At 35.8% G+C, this 19,306-nt stretch overlaps 1 long non-coding RNA gene across 1 annotated transcript in view; it reads right to left on the bottom strand.

Moving 5' to 3' along the window:
• Positions 1-438: 438 nt before the first annotated feature.
• The window catches only part of LOC141393598 (uncharacterized), a 65,329-nt gene continuing 46,461 nt past the window's right edge, over positions 439-19,306 (bottom strand). The window contains exon 3 of the long non-coding RNA XR_012410144.1: positions 439-2,722. This is a non-coding gene — a long non-coding RNA (uncharacterized lncRNA). The remainder of the gene's footprint in view (positions 2,723-19,306) is intronic.

The raw sequence follows: 19,306 nt of genomic DNA, 5'->3' as shown, positions 1-19,306 counted from the left end.
TTTTTTAGATATTTTTCGGGCAACTATTCAAGGCGTGAATTTTTTTTTTAAATTTTTTCGGGCACCTATTCAAGGCGTGAATTTTTTTAGATTTTTTCGGGTACCTATACAAGTCGAGGTTTTTTTAGGAATTTTTTCGAGCATCTATTCAAGGCGTGGATTTTTTAGGATTTTTTTTCGGTACATATTCAATGCGTGGATTATTTAGGAATTTTTTGGGTCATCTATTCAAGGCGTGGATTTTTAAGACATTTTTTCAGCACCTATTCAAGACGTGGATATTTTAGGAATTTTTTTCCGGCACCTATTTAAGGCATGGATATTTTTCGGGCAGCTGTTCAAAGCAAGGATTTTTTAGACATTTTTTTCGGGACCTGTTCAAGGCGTAGCTTTTTAGAATTGTTTCGGCACCCATTCAAGGCGTGGATTTTTTAGGTATTTTTGTTCGGCGTGGGGTTTTTAGGATTTCTTTCGGCACCTACTCAAGACATGGCTTTTTTGGATTTTTTCGGCACCTATTCAAGGCTTGAATTTTTTGAATTTTGTTTGACACCTATTCATAGTGTGGATTTTGTTAGGATTTTTTCCGGAACCTATTCAAGGCGTGGATTTTAGGATTTTTTTCGATATGATATATGACAACGCCACATGGTATTTTATGAGGCCATTTGATTTTCTATAAGAAAACCATTTGGAATTCTATGAGGAAATGTCTTGATCGTCTATGAGGAGACCACCTGGTCTTCATCTGTGAGAAGACCACCTGGTCTTTATGAGGATATCCCTGGGTCTTCTAGAGAATGCCTCTTGTTCTTCTATGTATAACTTATGGTCTTCTATATGAATTTATTTTTGTCATTTGCCAAAATATAAACACAGAAGGTCACCCCTACCAGCCTTTGACCCCAAACGTTTCAGCGAAGCTTCACTCTGTTAAATTTTCGAACTTTACACTGACTTCACTCAACTCCTCCATTACCATGGACGAAGACTGTTGCAACTCTAAGTTTCAATATTATTCTTCTTCTAAATTTTCCCAAAAAAAGAAAGTAAACGATACTAAAACTACGAAAATATGAGGCCAGAGTTTATTGCAAAATAGGGAGCACTTGAACAAACAATAACAAATAAACTTCAGGAAGAAGAAGCAGAAGAAAGTGCTCCTTTACAACAAGAAGCTGTACTGGATAGGTGGGCTGCGTACACATGACAACATGGAGTACCCAAAAAGAAATTGGGAACGTAAGGATATTAGTACGACTGTTTGTGTGTATGTTATAACATTTTCGTTTATTAGATTTGCATGCTTTAGAGGAGAACAACAACAACAGCAACAACCACTAACATCATCAGCAACACAATAATAATCATACATAGGGGGAGAAATGAGTGAATGAACGAACGAAAAAAACACACGTTGCCACCTTGCATACCTTCAAAGCTTATATGCCTTCAAGGCTCGCTCTCGCCCCAGTAAGATGGCGTTCTACAAATATACATTTGCTTTCCTGGTTCCAGAAAGCATACGCGAAACTTAGACCCTGTCAAATGTGTTCTTCCACTTCTTTGGCATTATGTTGTTAAGGTAGCAGCTACCCAAAGTTGTTTGAAGTAGCAGTTAAGGCTCGATGCTGATGCTTGGATGTGGCGGCGGGTGCTAGGAATGGCAGTGGGAATAAGCATTACCAGTCAGTTGTTGCTAGCGTAATTGCATTTACGGAATTTATGTTTTTTACATTTGCCATGCTTCGTTTTGCCATTTCTGTTATTTGCACAAAGAATAAAAAACTGAATGAAAAAAACATGTTTACTTTCCTCCGCTTTGCGCTACACTGGCTTTACAGCCGGGGGAATTTGGAAATTTGTTTTTGTTGTTCACATCTTCAGTTCAGTTTTTTACAAGTACCAATTTTTGTAGCTGTGTTATTGTCATTTTACTTCGTTCGTGTTTTTTTCTCCGTTCTGAATGAAAAATATGAAGGTGTTACAACGATTTTTGGGCAGTGAAATTCAGAAGAACTGATGTTGTACCTAATGTGACTACAAACACAAGCACACACTCCCACACACACACACCTTTAACAAGACCAACACAGCACATCAGTATATAAGTCTATGAATATGAGTGCCACATTTATGAAAGAAAAATGAAATTTCCTTTGGGTGGTTTAGGCTGTCCCAGTTACTACACCTGCATCCACAGGATATGAGCCAATGAAAGTCGTACGTCCGCTGGCTTGGTAATTCAAAAGCAGCAGGCACATATGTCACACACAAGGATGATGATGACGACGTGTGATGAACAAAACAATCATAAATGGTGCGTGCCGAGGAGAACTTTTACTTGGCACCGAAAGAGAAGAGGAAATGTTGTTGGCCCACCTTACTTCCCTGCCTTTTTCTTGTTTTCCCTCCCTGCTACGTGGTGGACATGAAAAAGTAATTGCAGCAGTAGAACAATTTGGTACAGCATTAATAGAGATTCGTTCATTCGTTTGTTTTGTTGTGTGATGTGGCGTGTCTGTCTTACACGTGCTTCTTGCCTGTGATATGAATGATTGACATTTGTTCGGATTTCGGCCAGGTATTCATATGCATTTCACTGCTGCTGAGAATTCTAATGGTCATAACAGATTGGTTCGGGAAAGCTCGTTTAAATTGACTTACCGGAATTTTAAAAACTTGTATAAGGACGAGATGTGGAGAAGTTGCAATTCTTACCCTGAAAATAGAAAGAGAAAAAATATTTCATTAGTTCTGAATCATTTTAAAAGAGTCTGTTCCTCAGGACGCAGACGCAGGGGGTCGATTTAAGACGCTCCTGCAAACAAAGTAGTCCGGCTTCAAATACACATATACATATAAATTTATCAGTAAATTTTGAAGTAAAGATGGCGATTAGGGTATAAGGGCTAGCGATTATCTTATAGATGATGATGATTTGTCATAGTGTGACAGGTAAAAGATTATCGATAAATTCTCAATATATCGATTAATTATGTTTACAAAGAGTCATAGTTTTCAAGATAATCACTTGTGGGCGTCTGTGTCTCCCTTGGGAAAGTTCCCCCTCAGTTTTAAGACGTGGATAAGAAGCGGTCGGTTATTCGTGGCTTAGTTGTTTAAAAAATTTTTCGAGTACCTATTCATGGCGTGGATTATATAGGAATTTTTTCCAGCCGCCTATTCAAGGCGTGGATTATTTAGGAATTTATTTCGGTTATATATTCAAGGCGTGATTTTTTACGATTTTTTCGGGCATTTATTCAAGGCGTGGCTTATATAGGAATTTTTTGTCGGCCGTCTATTGAAGGCGTGGATTATTTTATTTCGATTATCTATTCAAGGGTTGGATTATTTTGGATTTTTCGGTTATCAATTCAAGTAGTGGATTATTCAGGAATTTTCAAGGCGTGGATTATTTAGGATTTTTTTCGGGCACCTATTCAAGACGTGAGTTATTCAGGAATTTTTTCGGGCACCTATTCAAGACGTGGATCATTTAGGATTTTTTCGGGCACCTATTCAAAGCGTGGATTATTTAGGAATTTTTTTCGGTCATCTATTCAAGGCTTCGATTATTTAGGAATGTTTTTCGGGCACTTATTCAAGGCGTGGATTATTTAGAAATTTTTTAGGCACCTATTGAAGGCGTGGATTATTTAGGATTTTTTCGGGCACCTATTTAAGGCGTGGTTTATTTAGGAATTTTTTTCGGCCACCTATTCAAGGCGTGGATTATTTAGGATTTTTTTCGGCCACCTATTCAAAGCGTGGATTATTTAGGAATTTTTCGGGCACCTATTTAAGGCGTGGATTATTTAGGAATTCAAGTCGTGGATTATTTGGGAATTTTTTCCGGCACTTCTTCAAGACGTGGATTATTTAGGAATTTTTTTTCGGCCACCATTTCAAGGCGTGGATTATTTAGTAAATTTTTCCGCCACCTATTCAAGGCGTGGATTATTTAGGAATTTTTCGGGCACCTATTTAAGGCGTGGATTATTTAGGAATTCAAGTCGTGGATTATTTGGGAATTTTTTCCGGCACTTCTTCAAGACGTGGATTATTTAGGAATTTTTTTTCGGCCACCTATTCAAGGCGTGGATTATTTAGAAATTTTTTAGGCACCTATTCTAGGCGTGATTTTTTTATGAATTTTTTTCGGACACCTATTCAAGGCGAAGATTATTTAGGAATATTTGTCGGCCACCTATTCAAGGCTTCGATTATTTAGGAATGTTTTTCGGGCACTTATTCAAGGCGTGGATTATTTAGAAATTTTTTAGGCACCTATTGAAGGCGTGGATTATTTAGGATTTTTTCGGGCACCTATTTAAGGCGTGGTTTATTTAGGAATTTTTTTCGGCCACCTATTCAAGGCGTGGATTATTTAGGATTTTTTTCGGCCACCTATTCAAAGCGTGGATTATTTAGGAATTTTTCGGGCACCTATTTAAGGCGTGGATTATTTAGGAATTCAAGTCGTGGATTATTTGGGAATTTTTTCCGGCACTTCTTCAAGACGTGGATTATTTAGGAATTTTTTTTCGGCCACCATTTCAAGGCGTGGATTATTTAGTAAATTTTTCCGCCACCTATTCAAGGCGTGGATTATTTAGTAAATTTTTCCGCCACCTATTCAAGGCGTGGATTATTTAGTAAATTTTTCCGCCACCTATTCAAGTCGTGGATTATTTAGTAAATTTTTCTGCCACCTATTCAACGCGTGGATTATTTAGTAAATTTTTCCGCCACCTATTCAAGGCGTGGATTATTTTGTAAATTTTTCCGCCACCTATTCAAGGCGTGGATTATTTTGTAAATTTTTCCGCCATCTATTCAAGGCGTAGATTATTTAGTAAATTTTTCCGCCACCTATTCAAGGCGTGGATTATTTAGTACATTTTTTTGCCACCTATTCAAGGCGTGGATTATTTAGAAAATTTTTCCGCCACCTATTCAAGGCGTGGATTATTTAGTAAAATTTTCCGCCACCTATTCAAGGCGTGGATTATTTAGTAAATTTTTTGGCCACCTATTCAAGGCGTGGATTATTTAGTAAATTTTTCCGCCACCTATTCAAGGCGTGGATTATTTAGTCAATTTTTCCGCCACCTACTCAAGGCGTGGATTATTTAGTCAATTTTTCCGCCACCTATTCAAGGCGTGGATTATTTAGTCAATTTTTTCCGCCACCTATTCAAGGCGTGGATTATTTAGTCAATTTTTTCCGCCACCTATTCAAGGCGTGGATTATTTAGTAAATTTTTCCGCCAGAATTTTTCGGGCACCTATACAAGACGCGGAATATTTAGGAATTTTGTTTGGGCACCTATTCAAATCGTGGATTATTTAGGATTTTTTTTTTTTTGGGAAAAAATGCATGGCGTGGATTATATAGGATTTTTTCGGACACTTCTTCAAGGCGTGTTTAATGGTAAAAGTCGTTGATATTCTCAGAGACGCCACCTAACCTAATTTGATCATTTACTTATTCAGTGGTGAATGTCTGTGCTTATATTTATCCTTAGAGGTGCTACCGATGATCGCTAGGTGGAAGGTGGAGCCTCTAATGGATAATGGTTTACCATAAAGCTTGAGTGAATGCGGTGAATGTCTATGCTATTATTAGTAAAGCCATTAACCTAAGTAGGTGATAAATGTGATAACTAGGTTGTATATGGGAAACTACCAAGGTTGTATATGAGAAACTACTGTTTCACAAACTGTTAGTTGAAGTTCTCAGTTTGGAAACCTTTTATTTGTGGACCAATTTACAATGATTATAATAGTTGATTGGAAAATATGTTTTCCTAGGCATTTTATCTCTCTCCATTTAAAAAATAATAATTGTTCCACAAACATCCCATACGGGACAAGGGAGACCTCTCTCATATCAATGAGTGCACCCCGATTCATATTAGCTCAGTGATATGGGACCTACAGTTTATCGCCGAGTCCGAACGGCGTGTCCTAAGACACCACTTGTAGAGAAGTTTTACATGGCTGAAATACTCAGGAAATGTCGCCAACATTACTGAGGGGTATTTTGCCAACGTTGAAAATTTTGTTGTTTGACTGGCCGGGGAATCGAACCCACGACCTTCAGCGTGCAAGGCGGGTGTGCATACCATTGCACCACCATTTATCTTCTCTTATATAGAATTATTTTCATCAAAGAAAATTTAAACAAATAAACAAATATTTTTTTAACCTCCAGCTTTTGATTAAAATATCAAATTGATTATATTTCCAAAAAAATAAGATAACAACATCAAATTCTTTTATTGTTTGTTTGTTTACTTTTTGTGTGTCTCTGAATAAATTTCCAAACTTTCAATTTTTGTTTTCAGAATTCCAAATGACCCGTATCATTATAACGACGATATTCATGCAAAGTTGTTGTGTTTTTTGTAAAATATTGATTTTGTGATTGCTTCACAACTCAATTATCCTGAAACACACAAAAAAGAAGAGAAAGAATGATGGTATACAGTATAGCTAGGAGCTCCGTTTTTTCGGTATGTCTCTGTAATCAAAGAAGCACTGAACTTCTTGTATAACTGTGTTAAGGTTACACAAAAAACAGGACAAAAAAAAAATTCTGAGTAAACTAAACCAGCAGCAACATTACGACCACAAACTCTATTTGCCATGAGAATATCTTTATCTAACCACTTCTAGTAAGCAATGCGCCATAAGTCAAAATATTTTATGAGATGTGGTTGTGTTTTTTCTGTTTGATTTCGATTCGTATCGTTACGTTTTTGGCAATATCCAAAATCCATTTTGATTGAGTGGAAGAGAAATATTAATGGCATTTTTGGCTCTTGATTGACTTTAAAATGTAAACAATTACAATTGAATCAATTTTGCTACAGAAGAGGGAGAGAGAGAGGTGGGTGACAAAGAAGGTAGGTAGTTGATTTTTTATTGATTGAAATTAACTCTGAAAAATTCCATTTATTACTATTTGTTTAACCTCTACCTTGAATCCCCTCACTCTAACAAGAGCTCCCACAAAATGGCAAATTTCTTTTCCCCACACACATTTAATATTATTTCCAAATCACATGATAATTTTTCTTATTCCCTCTTTCCAGAACCAAAAAAATGGTGGAACAGCAGCAGAAACACTGACAAGGTAAGTGTAGTTTCTTTGTTGAGAATATAAGACTTCGTTTTTTGCTCAAAGAAAAAAATATACATTTAAGTGGAAAACAAACTGCGACAGCAACACAAGACCATTAAAAGAAATAAAAACTCCCACATCGATATGCAATAGCAGGAGCGCGACAACCAACCAACTAACAAACTAACCAATTCAACTAAAGCCAGTTGTAGTTATGAATCTCTTGAGTGCCACCCATTTCAAATAATATTTGTTTTTTTTTCATGGATTGTTCATGATAATGATGATGTCTCCACTCCATATAGCGCCACACATAATAAACTTAAAAGGCAAGCACAATACACAAATGTACTTTTTCAAATTCCCCAAATGCTTATTCAGACGGAACCGGGGATGGTAAGAAACTGGTGTGACACATTTTTGGAAAAAAGTTGTAACTTTTTTAGGGGTATTAAGAACTTTTCGCCCATTACCAGAAGTTCTATTTAACTGTAAGCAATTTAAACTTAATCTGGAATTAGATTCCAGAAAAAAATACTGTTTGAAATAGGCTTTTCGTTGAAAATATATAACTTTGGCGCCCAACGTGGGGTATTGTCATTTTATAGTGTTTTGGAGAGCCCATTTAATTGAAATATCTTTGTTACAGTGGTAAAATGATTAACACACCTTGCTTCTACAAAAAAGGTGGTGACTTCGAGACACTGATAAGACAACATAAAAGATTGCAGTGGTTCCTTCAAGGAAATTCTAGCTCTCATTTCTATACGCCAAATACGCTATGATTTTAGTAGAAACAGAAATATGACCTAAACTGATAGGTTGACAACTATCGTCATCTTAAAATGACGCCTAAATTTACTTTCTCAGCGTTGAAAGTATTTGCTAAGTTTTTTTTTTTTGTGGCTTTATACTTTATAATATCCTCTAAGAGCGACGGATTACCAAATATCGTTGAAGGAAAAAAAAAACTTCACGGAATATGTTTAACGATGAAAGTCTATGCTATTCTTATTGACGCCATTTTCCTTCATTTGAACATGTGGTTGCTAGATTGTAGTGGTTTACGAACTTAATCAGTGGTGAATGTCTATGCTTCTTGCAGTGATGCCATTTGCCCCTATACATAGTTTATAAATGTGACCACTAGATGGAGTTTCTAATGGTCTAAGTCTATGCTATTCACAGTAAAGTCATTCACCTAAGTAGGTGGTAAATGTGATAACTAGGATGTAGGTGGTGAAACTACCAAGATATTTAGGTTACCACATATCTACTGTTTGCACAGACTTTTAGTTGAAGTTCTCATTTTTATATCCTTCAATTGGTGGCCAAATTAGAAATAATTACAATTCGTGATTAGAAAAGTTGCTTTCCTAAATTGTAGGTGGATGAATTACCATCAATCCTTAAGTGAATATAAAGCTTCACATAATTTGTTTGATGGTAAATGTCCAAGTTTTTCTCAGCGAAGTCATCTATCACTGTAGGGGATCTCTAGACTTAAGGTTGAGGTTCTAATGATGCCTCAGGGGTGAACGGTTTCATCCAAATAGTTTGATGGGGACAGTTCTGTTCCCTTATCTGCAAGAATCTTCAAGTTTTGTTACTTTTTACTATGTAGAGAAGCCTTCCCTTTCACCAAAAAGCATCACAATAGCTAAGACTTTTGAAACTTCAACCACATTTAAAATGAAAGAAAACGAAACGCTTTCATTAGCTTGTTTAGAGATTAATGTCTATGCTATTCTCAGTGAAGTCATTAACCTATGTAGGTGGCACATGTCAATTTCTGACAACTGATGTGATTTCGTGAAGCTACCAGGAGATTTATGTTACTATAAGATGATAGATGACATCAAGTTCTAAGTTTTTCACATGACGAAAATTTCTCAATGAATATAATCTATGTGTAACAAGTAAGAAAAGCGTTAAGTTCGGTCGGGCCTAACTTTTTATACCCTCCACCACAAATTTCAGCCATTTCGGTGGATTAATGTGGCCACAACCTTCAAAATACCGAAATTCGGAAGGTACCGTTCTATGGGGGCTATATGATGGCGTGGACCTATACCTACAAATTTCTGGGGGAAAGTTTTATACGCCTAAAGAAGACTAAATACCAAATTTCAGCCATATCGGTGTGATAATGAGGCTAAAACGTTCAAAATATCGAAAATCGGGAGATATTGTATTATGGGGGCTATATCAACACGTGGACCTATATAAACATTTTATGGTAGAAATGTTTCTTAGCCTCTGGAAACACAAAATACAAAGTTACAACCAATTCTTTGGTAAAATGGGTCTAATACATTCAAAATATATTAAAATGACGCGTACTTTATAAGGGGTCTTATGTGGGGACTATACCAAAACGTGGACCTATATAACCCAACTTTGGTAGGACTATTTTCTGGCCTCTGAAGACACAAAATACCAAATTACAACCAATTCTGTGGTCAAATGGGTCTAATACATTCAAAATATATTAAAATGACGCGTACTTTATATGGGGCCTTATATAGGGGCTATACCAAAACGTGGACCTATATAACCCAACTTTGGTAGGAATATTTTTTGGCCTCTGGAGACACAAAGTACCAAATTACAACCAATTCGGTGGTAAAATGGGCCAAATATCTTAAAAATCCCTTAAAACAACGACGCGTCACGCGTCATTTTGTATGGGGGCTATACGAAAGCGTGGACCTACATAGCCCGCTTTCAATACCAAAAGTCCTACGTAAATATAACATATTTTTCCAAAATTTCATCAACCTACGTCAATCCGTTCGGACGCTAGAGTGATTTCCACAGACGGACAGACGGCAGACGGACATACAGACAGACGGACAGACGAACGGACATGGCTATATCGATGTAGAATTGCACGCTGATCAAGAATATATATACTTTGTGGGGTCTACAATGATTATTTCGAGTAGTTACAAACGTAGTGACAAACTTAATATACCCCCATCCTATGGTGGAGGGTATAAAAAGAATATGTTGAACCCAAAACCGATACTGGGGAACATAGCCTAGAATCAATGTTAAGATTGTTAAGATGCCGTCTATTCTTAGAAACCTTTTGAATTATTTGTTTTAAAATCCAAAATTTTTAAACAACTCAAGATAGCGATTATCTTATCATATCTGGTTAGTAGGGATCAAACTTGCCGCAAAATAAACATCCTGCCACAGTTCTCACTGCAGGATTTGACATGCTAGATGATTATCTTCGAAGAGAATAGTGCAAGATGTCCTCTTGTTTGACAAGTCTTGGTGACTCTCAGACTACTCTCGTAAAGCTTCTTAACTTTAGTAAGTAAAGATGTCTAGGTGTCTTCACGCTCAAAAAGATATTTCCAGAGAATTTTAAAACGCTTATAAATAACGCGGAAGACCTCAATTGATATTGCTTCGACAACCTCAAGTTATGTCATAAACTATAGGAAACATAAAGATGTACCCTATAGGATTTTTTTCGGCCACCTATTCAAGGCGTGGATTGTTTAGGCCTTTTTTTCGGGCATCTATCCAAGGCGTGGATTATTTCGAATTTTTTCGGTCATCTATCCAAGGCGTGTATTATTTAGGAATATTTTTCGGCCACCTATTCAAGGCGTCGATTATTTAGGAATTTTGTCGGCCATCTATTCAAGGCGTGAAATATTTAGGAATTTATTTCGGTTATCTATTCAAGGCGTGGATTAATTAGGATTTTTCGGTTATCAATTCAAGGAGTGGATTATTTAGGAATTTTCAAGGCTTGGATTATTTAGGAATTTTTTCGGGCATTTATTCAAGGCGTGGATTGTGGATTGTTGTGGCTTATTTAGGATTTTTTTCGGGCATCTATTCAAATTTAGATTTTTAGAAATTTTTTCGGTGTGGATTTTTTAAGATTTTTTTCAGGTACCTATCCAAGGTATGGAGTGTTTAGGACATTTTTTCTGATTCCTATTCAAGACGTGGATTTTTTAAGGAATTTTTTCGGCCATTTTTGTGGATTTTTTCGGGCACCTATTCAAGGCGTGGATTATTTCGAATTTTTTCGGTCATCTATCCAAGGCGTGTATTATTTAGGAATATTTTTCGGCCACCTATTCAAGGCGTCGATTATTTAGGAATTTTGTCGGCCATCTATTCAAGGCGTGAAATATTTAGGAATTTATTTCGGTTATCTATTCAAGGCGTGGATTAATTAGGATTTTTCGGTTATCAATTCAAGGAGTGGATTATTTAGGAATTTTCAAGGCTTGGATTATTTAGGAATTTTTTCGGGCATTTATTCAAGGCGTGGATTGTGGATTGTTGTGGCTTATTTAGGATTTTTTTCGGGCATCTATTCAAATTTAGATTTTTAGAAATTTTTTCGGTGTGGATTTTTTAAGATTTTTTTCAGGTACCTATCCAAGGTATGGAGTGTTTAGGACATTTTTTCTGATTCCTATTCAAGACGTGGATTTTTTAAGGAATTTTTTCGGCCATTTTTGTGGATTTTTTCGGGCACCTATTCAAGGCGTGGATTTTTTAGGAAGTTTTTCTTACACCTATTCAAGGCGTGTTTTTTTTAGGATTTTTTTTTCGGATATCTATTCATGATGTCGAGTTTTTAGGAATTTTTTTGAGCACCTATTCGAAGTATGGGTTTTGGAGGATTTTTTCCATCACCTATTCGAAGTATGGGTTTTGGAGGATTTTTTCGAGGCATCTTTTTTTAGATTTTTTTCTGACACCTATTCAAGGCGTGGATTTTTTAGGATTTTTTTCGGTCACGCTTTGACTTTTTTATTCATATTCAAGGCGTGGATTATTTTGGAATCTTTTCGGACACCTTTTCAAGTCGTGGATTTTTTAGGAAATTTTTTGGGCACCTATTCAAGGCATGGATTTTTAGGATTTTTTTTTTTTGGGGCACCTATTCAAGTCGTGGACTTTTTTTGATTTATTTCGGGCACCTATTCATGGCATGGATTTTTTTAGAAATTTTTTCTGGCACCTATTCAAGGCGTGCGACTTATTACACTGTGAACACAAATTTTGGGGCACGAAAAATTCATCTTGGGGAAGAAAGGCCTTGGTGAGTATATTAAGAACCCCGAAGGACTGATCCGCCGTAAGTTGAACTTCCGCGTTATGGCGTGATGAAGTTTTTGCTAGAGACCCTGGAAGCCATCAGGAGTTAGCGTTATATCTTGGTTCACTGTTGTTTTTGAGATGACATGTCTTCAGTGAAATCGAATGAGGATTATTTTCGTAGAGCACTTCGACCTTCTAACGCGCTTCCTTCAATGTCCTTTTCGTCCTTTATTTTAAGAGCCGCTATAAAAGTACGTTTTTCAGCTTCGAAATGTTCTGTCGCTCAGAAAATTTTAGATACGGCTCTCATTGACAACTATGTAATCAAATTTGTCGCGTTTTCGTAGTCATTTTTGACATTTAACATGTCATCTCTAAAAATAAGGTAAAACAACAGTGAACAAAGATATAACGCTAATTCCTGATGGCTTACAGGGTCTCTAGCAAAAATTTCATCACGCCATAACGCGGAAGTTCGACTCACGGTGGATCAGTCCTTCGGGGTTCTTAATATACTCACCAAAGTCTTTCTTCCCCAAGAGGAATTTTCCGTGCCCCAGACTTTCACTTCCATTTTATTGCACAGTGTTATATGTAAAATCCCTAGGATAAGTAATTTATTTTATATCGATCAGAATACACATGTATTTACTCACATGAAGATGGCGCTCAACAGTTGTTTCAAGATTATTTTTCCTTGTAATCGTTGAGGGTGTCTTGGCTAACATTAAGGATTCCACTTTCTCTAATAGGTGGCGCTTATGCATTATTTATAGATAACATCTAACATTTCGGTGTTCAAATTGCTTGCGAGAATACCTAAGAATATTTCACCTTTTGGATAATGTATTAAGACTATCACATTATGACTAGCACAGTTGAATACCAATAACTTTCCTTTGTGTTTTTTAGACACTTCAAAATAATTGTCTTCTGATCATGTACTGTGGGATATGGATTTTAACCACCTTTGCCTTCTTTATAGTGTACAGAATCGTTGATTCTTTTACCGCAAATGTATCCGCCACATAGTACCATAAATAGTCCAATGGAACAGTATAGCCCAAAACTGCTACAAACTTATAAAAATAACATTCTAAAAAATTCAAAAATTCACAAAGAAACTCAAATCCCCTCGTCGTCAACATAATAATCATAGCTGCCATTGTCGTTTCATAGTCATGATTATCCTGACCCCCACACACACACACACTTGCACAACTTTCAGTTTTGTTCTTTTATTTTTTGGGGACAAAGAAAAAAACCTTTATAACATAATACTCACACTGACAAACAATTACACTCACATCTCGACATTTATACATGTAGTATGTCCCTTTTTTCGTGATACTGTCAAAAGAATGGAATCGAGTGGAGAAAAATAACTGCAGTGTCACGTAGAAAGAAAAAAGGAAACTACAAACCAAGAACATAAAAAGCTTTGGCTGATCACCTTTTGTGTGCCAAAAGAAGGAATACACAAATTGTTGAGCCAAGGAAAAGTCATGGCATATATGACTCCTTAATAAGAACACAGGCACTAAAATACACTTATACACATACATATTATCGTCACACATACAACTCGTCGGTTATACTTTTTTTGGTGGGTTAAAGGCCAAATGTATCAGGATCAAAGGCAACTTACTACTGTGTGTTTTCTTTTCTTCTCTTTAATCCCAACAATTCTTATTTGATTTGCTTGATGGAAATATGTGAAGGATATTGTTCAAAAGACAAGGGGAAGTAATGATTATCAAAAATAATATAAAAATACCATTGAGTTTTGGGTATATTGATTTAGAAAGAGACATTTTCTTTCAACAAATACCATTAACAACAATAAAAACGTTGACAGTTACTTCGTTAACCCTTTTTTGTTGATGTCATCCCTTTTGCTGATGATTTGAGACACAACAATCATAATTGCTTATTGATGAATTTTCTTTCAAATTATCGTTGAATGGGGGGTGGGGGAGTGGTGATTTGATAGAAGATAAACATGTGTGAAAAAAACATAAAGAGGGACAAAAACCAACCATTAAGTTTCAAGATCTTCAAGCAATCAAGTGTAGAAGATTAATTGGTTTGCGAAACAAATGGATAGCCACAATAGACAAAATGAATTATGATTGGGGAGGAGTGGGTTTAAAGCAAATGTAAGGTATTAGGAATATAATCAGAAGTGAATTTGGATTATCTCTTTAGAATGGTGAATGCTTTACAAATTCCCAGAGATTCCCAAAAGTTTCGTATCCATTCTTTTAAGTTTATAGATTAGAATTAAACTGCAATTCGTTTCAATATATCAAACTTTTCAAATGGAAAAGTTAAAAATACATGGGTTCTAAAAACTGACCTCGACAATCAATAGCAACACAAGAGGATAATCCAAAATATGAATGGCAGAAGATAGCGCCAACTAGGAAAACATGATAAAACTAAATAAGCAAAGGCTGGGGCCTACTGCGCAAATACAGGAGCATTTGATATAGGCAACGATAGATGTCACCCGACAACTTGGACAGGCTACAATAGATCGATAATCTACTTCGCTGAAATAAAATTGATTTACGAAACTAAGGGCATGTTTCACTATGTCGAAGGAAAATTAATCCGAACGAAAAACACCTAAACTTTGCTTTTCTTGGTAATATTGACTTTGTTTTTGCGAGTAATAAGAGCGATGTACGAGGATGCAGAACTCTCAGTTCTTCACCACTGGAACCGTTAAGGCAACTGTTTCTCTCAAGCGCGAGAGGAAAGCAAGGATGCCATTTCTCTCCGCTACTGTTCCCAATTGTACTGGATGCAAAACTTTGAGACTATCACAAGACCCCAAAGACTTTGCTTAAGTGGATATTTGTATGCTCTCCCACAAGATATTCAACATACAGTCAAAATTGAAGATTTGGCTCGCAATGTTGGATATATACGGACAACACCAGTACAGAGGTTCAATTCTGTTTCTATAATAATGTGAAATGAAAAATGTTATGAAGGAAATAAATGTCAAATGAAATGTTAAAGAGAAAATATTTTTCATTTTAATTAATTTCTCTTTGAAGTCGAGCTTAATCACCGATGATTTTTATACCCTCCACCATAGGATGGGGGTATATTAAGTTTGTCACTACGTTTGTAACTACTCGAAATAATCATTGTAGACCCCACAAAGTATATATCGTCTGCTCCGTCGGAAAAGGTCGTAAGTCCATTTTTTTGGAAATCGCGTTTTTGTTACAGGATGATAGTACAAGTCAAAACACGTCGTATGATACAAAGAAAATGGTAGTATGTCGCGTTTTTCTATATATTTAGCCCTTGTCGGAAAAGGTAGTAAGTCCACAAAACGTACAAATTTGAGTACGAAAAGGTCGTAAGTCCACAGGAAAATGAATACTTTAAAAGAATACTACAGCTAATGTAGTTCAGATATAATGTTTAACGTCATCCATGGTTGGGGTACAATGTAAAGAACTAGCCTACACCTTTGGATGATAATCGGATGATATTTGGCGGAGCCTGTGGACCAAACTTTTGAACAAAAATGTGATACTTTCTATATTGCAACGAAAATTTACATTTGAAATCTATTTTCCCCTATAAGCGAACTGATTATGAAAGATGGACTTCTGGCCCTTTCTTTGATACAAATTGGGATGCTGTAAGTGTTCAAATACCTCATATATTAAAAAATTTTTAAAAAAAATCAAAATTTTTACTGTCGTATATCTTCCTTAACTTTATCAACTGGTAATTTGTGGTTTCTCTAGGGACATTTATTCACATAACGAGATTAGTTTGTATTCTGAATTCAATAAAGTAATACCTTCTAACGGGTAAGTGCAATGTTTATATTATTAAATGATTCTAAAATAATAATTGATTGAAATGATATTAAACTAGGAAGGCATCATGATTTTTGCTAACAAAGAGCATTATGAATTTGGAATGGAATTAGACGATGGTGTCATGGGTCTAGTTCCCTATGGTTTTCACGATGATTCTGAAAGCTCTGATGATAAACTTCCTAAACGCAGGAAGACGTTACATGCTGAAGATTCTACATGGTTTGCAGACAAAAACAAAAGATGCAGTGAGTTGGGGCAGAAATACTTGGGAAGACAAAAAAGGTACACTATTTAGGACTACAATGTAGCTAAGAAACCACGTACATTAACGGAATTAATCATGAAATTTAATTGAAGGAAAAGGTCGTAAGGCAAAAATACAAGGTCGTAAGTACAACGTGTCATGCCACGTTGCTGGCCCTTGAAACAGTTTATGTTACCTTTTCTTATGTCAATTAAATTTTTTTGCATCGCACATTAGTTGGGATATTCAAGTGAATATCAATAACAAGTAAGAACGCCGTTAAATTCGGCCAGGCCGAACTTGTTATGCCCTCCACCATGAGTTGTATTGAATTTTACTTCAATTAGTTTCCTTTCGTTTATGCAGTAGACTAAATACCAAATTTCAGCAATTTCGGTAAAACAATGTGGCTAACCTTCAAAATACCAAAATTTGGGAGGCACCGTTCTATGGGGCTATATGAAGGTGTGGACCTATATAGACAAATTTATGGGAAAAAGTTTTATACCCGAAACGACACACCTTCAAAATACCGGGAATCGGGAGGTAACGTTCTATGGGGGCTATATGAAAGCGTCAATACCAAACATCCTAGAAGTAATAGAAACTTCTATACCAAATCACGAAGATCTATCTTAAAAATTGCGAGCTGTATCTTAATTTCAAAAGACGGACAGACGGTCATGGTTTTACCAACTTAGAATTTTACTTTGCTCGGGTCTTATTGCTAAAATATGTACCCAGGATTGGGGAAACGGAATGGTTCGTAAGTTTTATATATAGCGCATTTAAAAAATAGGGCACAGGTGTAACCCGCTCCTCCGAAATTCAACAAAATATATAGCCTACTTTCACAAAGGGACATCCCTGTGCATAATCTGAAAATTACATGGAATAAGTTCTTAGGGTCGGAGATTCATCAACCGTTGCCTCGCAAATTAATTTTCTGACCGATACTTCATAACTTTTGCAAAAAAGCGATTTTTAAAAAATAAGGCCTGCCCCGCCCCCTCCGAAATTCAAAAACTCTCTATTGTTCCTTGCATATTCTCTGAAATTTTCAAAAAAAATATCGGTTCAGCGGTTTTTGAGTCTATGATGAACATACACACATTGTCTTTTATACATAAGATTTCACACAAAAGTTTTGGTCCATTAAACCCGCTAATAATTATCTCATCACCATGTTAAATTGCAAGCTTATTCTTTGTCTTAAACTCAAATCATTCTTAAAATTTCGCTCCGATCGGAATATTACTGAGATCTACAGGACAGCTACAAAGTCGGGTAAAAATTGTGGGTTTGGTCCATTTCACACCTTTCGATCATAACCAACATCTAATGGGGTCACTTCTGGTCGGAACCCGACCTCTACACAAAATTTCGTGACGATCGGTCCAAAATCGAGGCCTGGAGTTTTATTACAATTGTTAATGGATAGACGGACACACATAGCTAGATCGCTTTATCTCGTCAAGATATGAAAAGAAAGCAAGGGGATGGGTTCTACGACGAATACTTCGCGATGTTACACGAATATTGGACAAAACAAACTTATAATACCCTTTCCACATTGTTTTGTAAAGTATAAATATTTTATTTAAAAACGTCCGTAAATTGTAGGAAAAGGTCGTAAGTCCCTACAAAATACAAAACTGTACAAGGAAAAGGTCGTAAGTCCAAAGACATCAAATTATCTCCCACACGCGACGGAATTTTATCAAACAAAGTACAGGTATTGAAGCGGAATAATTAAACGAAAAATACTGCCTTTACCACCATAATAAAATCTTTAATACAGACAGCGCTGGAATGTTTTTTCTTTCTCCTGAAAAATTTATTGAGAGGGACTTACGACCTTTTCCGACGGAGCAGACGATATATTCTTGATCAGCGCACAATGGTTCAAGAATCGATTTTCCTGGCCAAAAATCAAAATTTTGTTTTATCAAAGATATTTAATTTTTATATGGGATTCGATAGTAAACATATTGAAACTAAGGAAACCAAAAAATTAGGTCAAAATATTGGAAGGTGTGGGCGTGGTGTGCCCCAAAAGACGAACATTTTCCCCATTTTTGGGAAATACGTAAGTTTTGCAAATTTCTCGAGAAAGAGGTAGCTATTTCTCGGAAACTATAACAGTTATTGCGTTCATTGTTTTTTTGCAAGATAGGTAGGATTGTGGCCGTTAAAAATCGTTTTAGTAAATTACCGTAGCGTTTACACAACATGAGCTCTTTTATTTTTCTTCAGGTACTAAATTTTATGAAATTCCAAATTTAGTGGACTAGAACTTTTGTGGAACAACATGGAACAAAGTTCTGTTTTCACAGAAAGATGCCCAAGGGTCTCCTCTTTCAGCACATGTATACTTTTGTACCCGTCCCGTTCAGTCCGTTAAACACTTTTTTCAATTTATTGAAATTACATGGGTAAAAATGTGTGTTTTTCTGTACTGTTTCCATATGAATTACAGCTTTTTGACAGAAATTAACATTTTTTTGAGTATATGAGTTTTTATACGAGTTGTATAAGTTTTATGAAAACCCAAGGAATATTTTTTTTAATTTTTGAAAAAATTTAATTTTTTTGTAAAAATTTTTTATACAAATTTTTGAAAAAAAATTTTCCGACATTTTTTTTCGAAATTTTTTTTTTTAATTTTTGGTAATTTTAATGTTTATTTGTTGGTGTTTGACCATCTTTAATACATAGGAAGATATAACAACCACAAAAACACTCATATTTTGATGAAAAATAGTTGGAAAACTCAAAAGTTGAACTTTGACCTTGAATTTCTCTGCATCTATTCCAAATTTTACCGCTTACAATTCGTATGATAGCTGATTGTGTTATCTATCTAACAAAAAAAGAATTATGAAAATATCTCTATCCGTTCAAAAGTCACAGAATTTTGACCAGGAAAAAACGATTCTGAACCACTGTGCAGCGTGCAATTCTACATCGATATAGCCATGTCGG

This window comes from Musca autumnalis, unplaced genomic scaffold (genome assembly GCF_047663935.1).
Source record: "Musca autumnalis isolate F117 unplaced genomic scaffold, ASM4766393v1 scaffold_2, whole genome shotgun sequence".
NCBI classification, from domain to species: domain Eukaryota; kingdom Metazoa; phylum Arthropoda; class Insecta; order Diptera; family Muscidae; genus Musca; species Musca autumnalis.
This window is presented reverse-complemented; position numbering and strand designations above follow the sequence as displayed.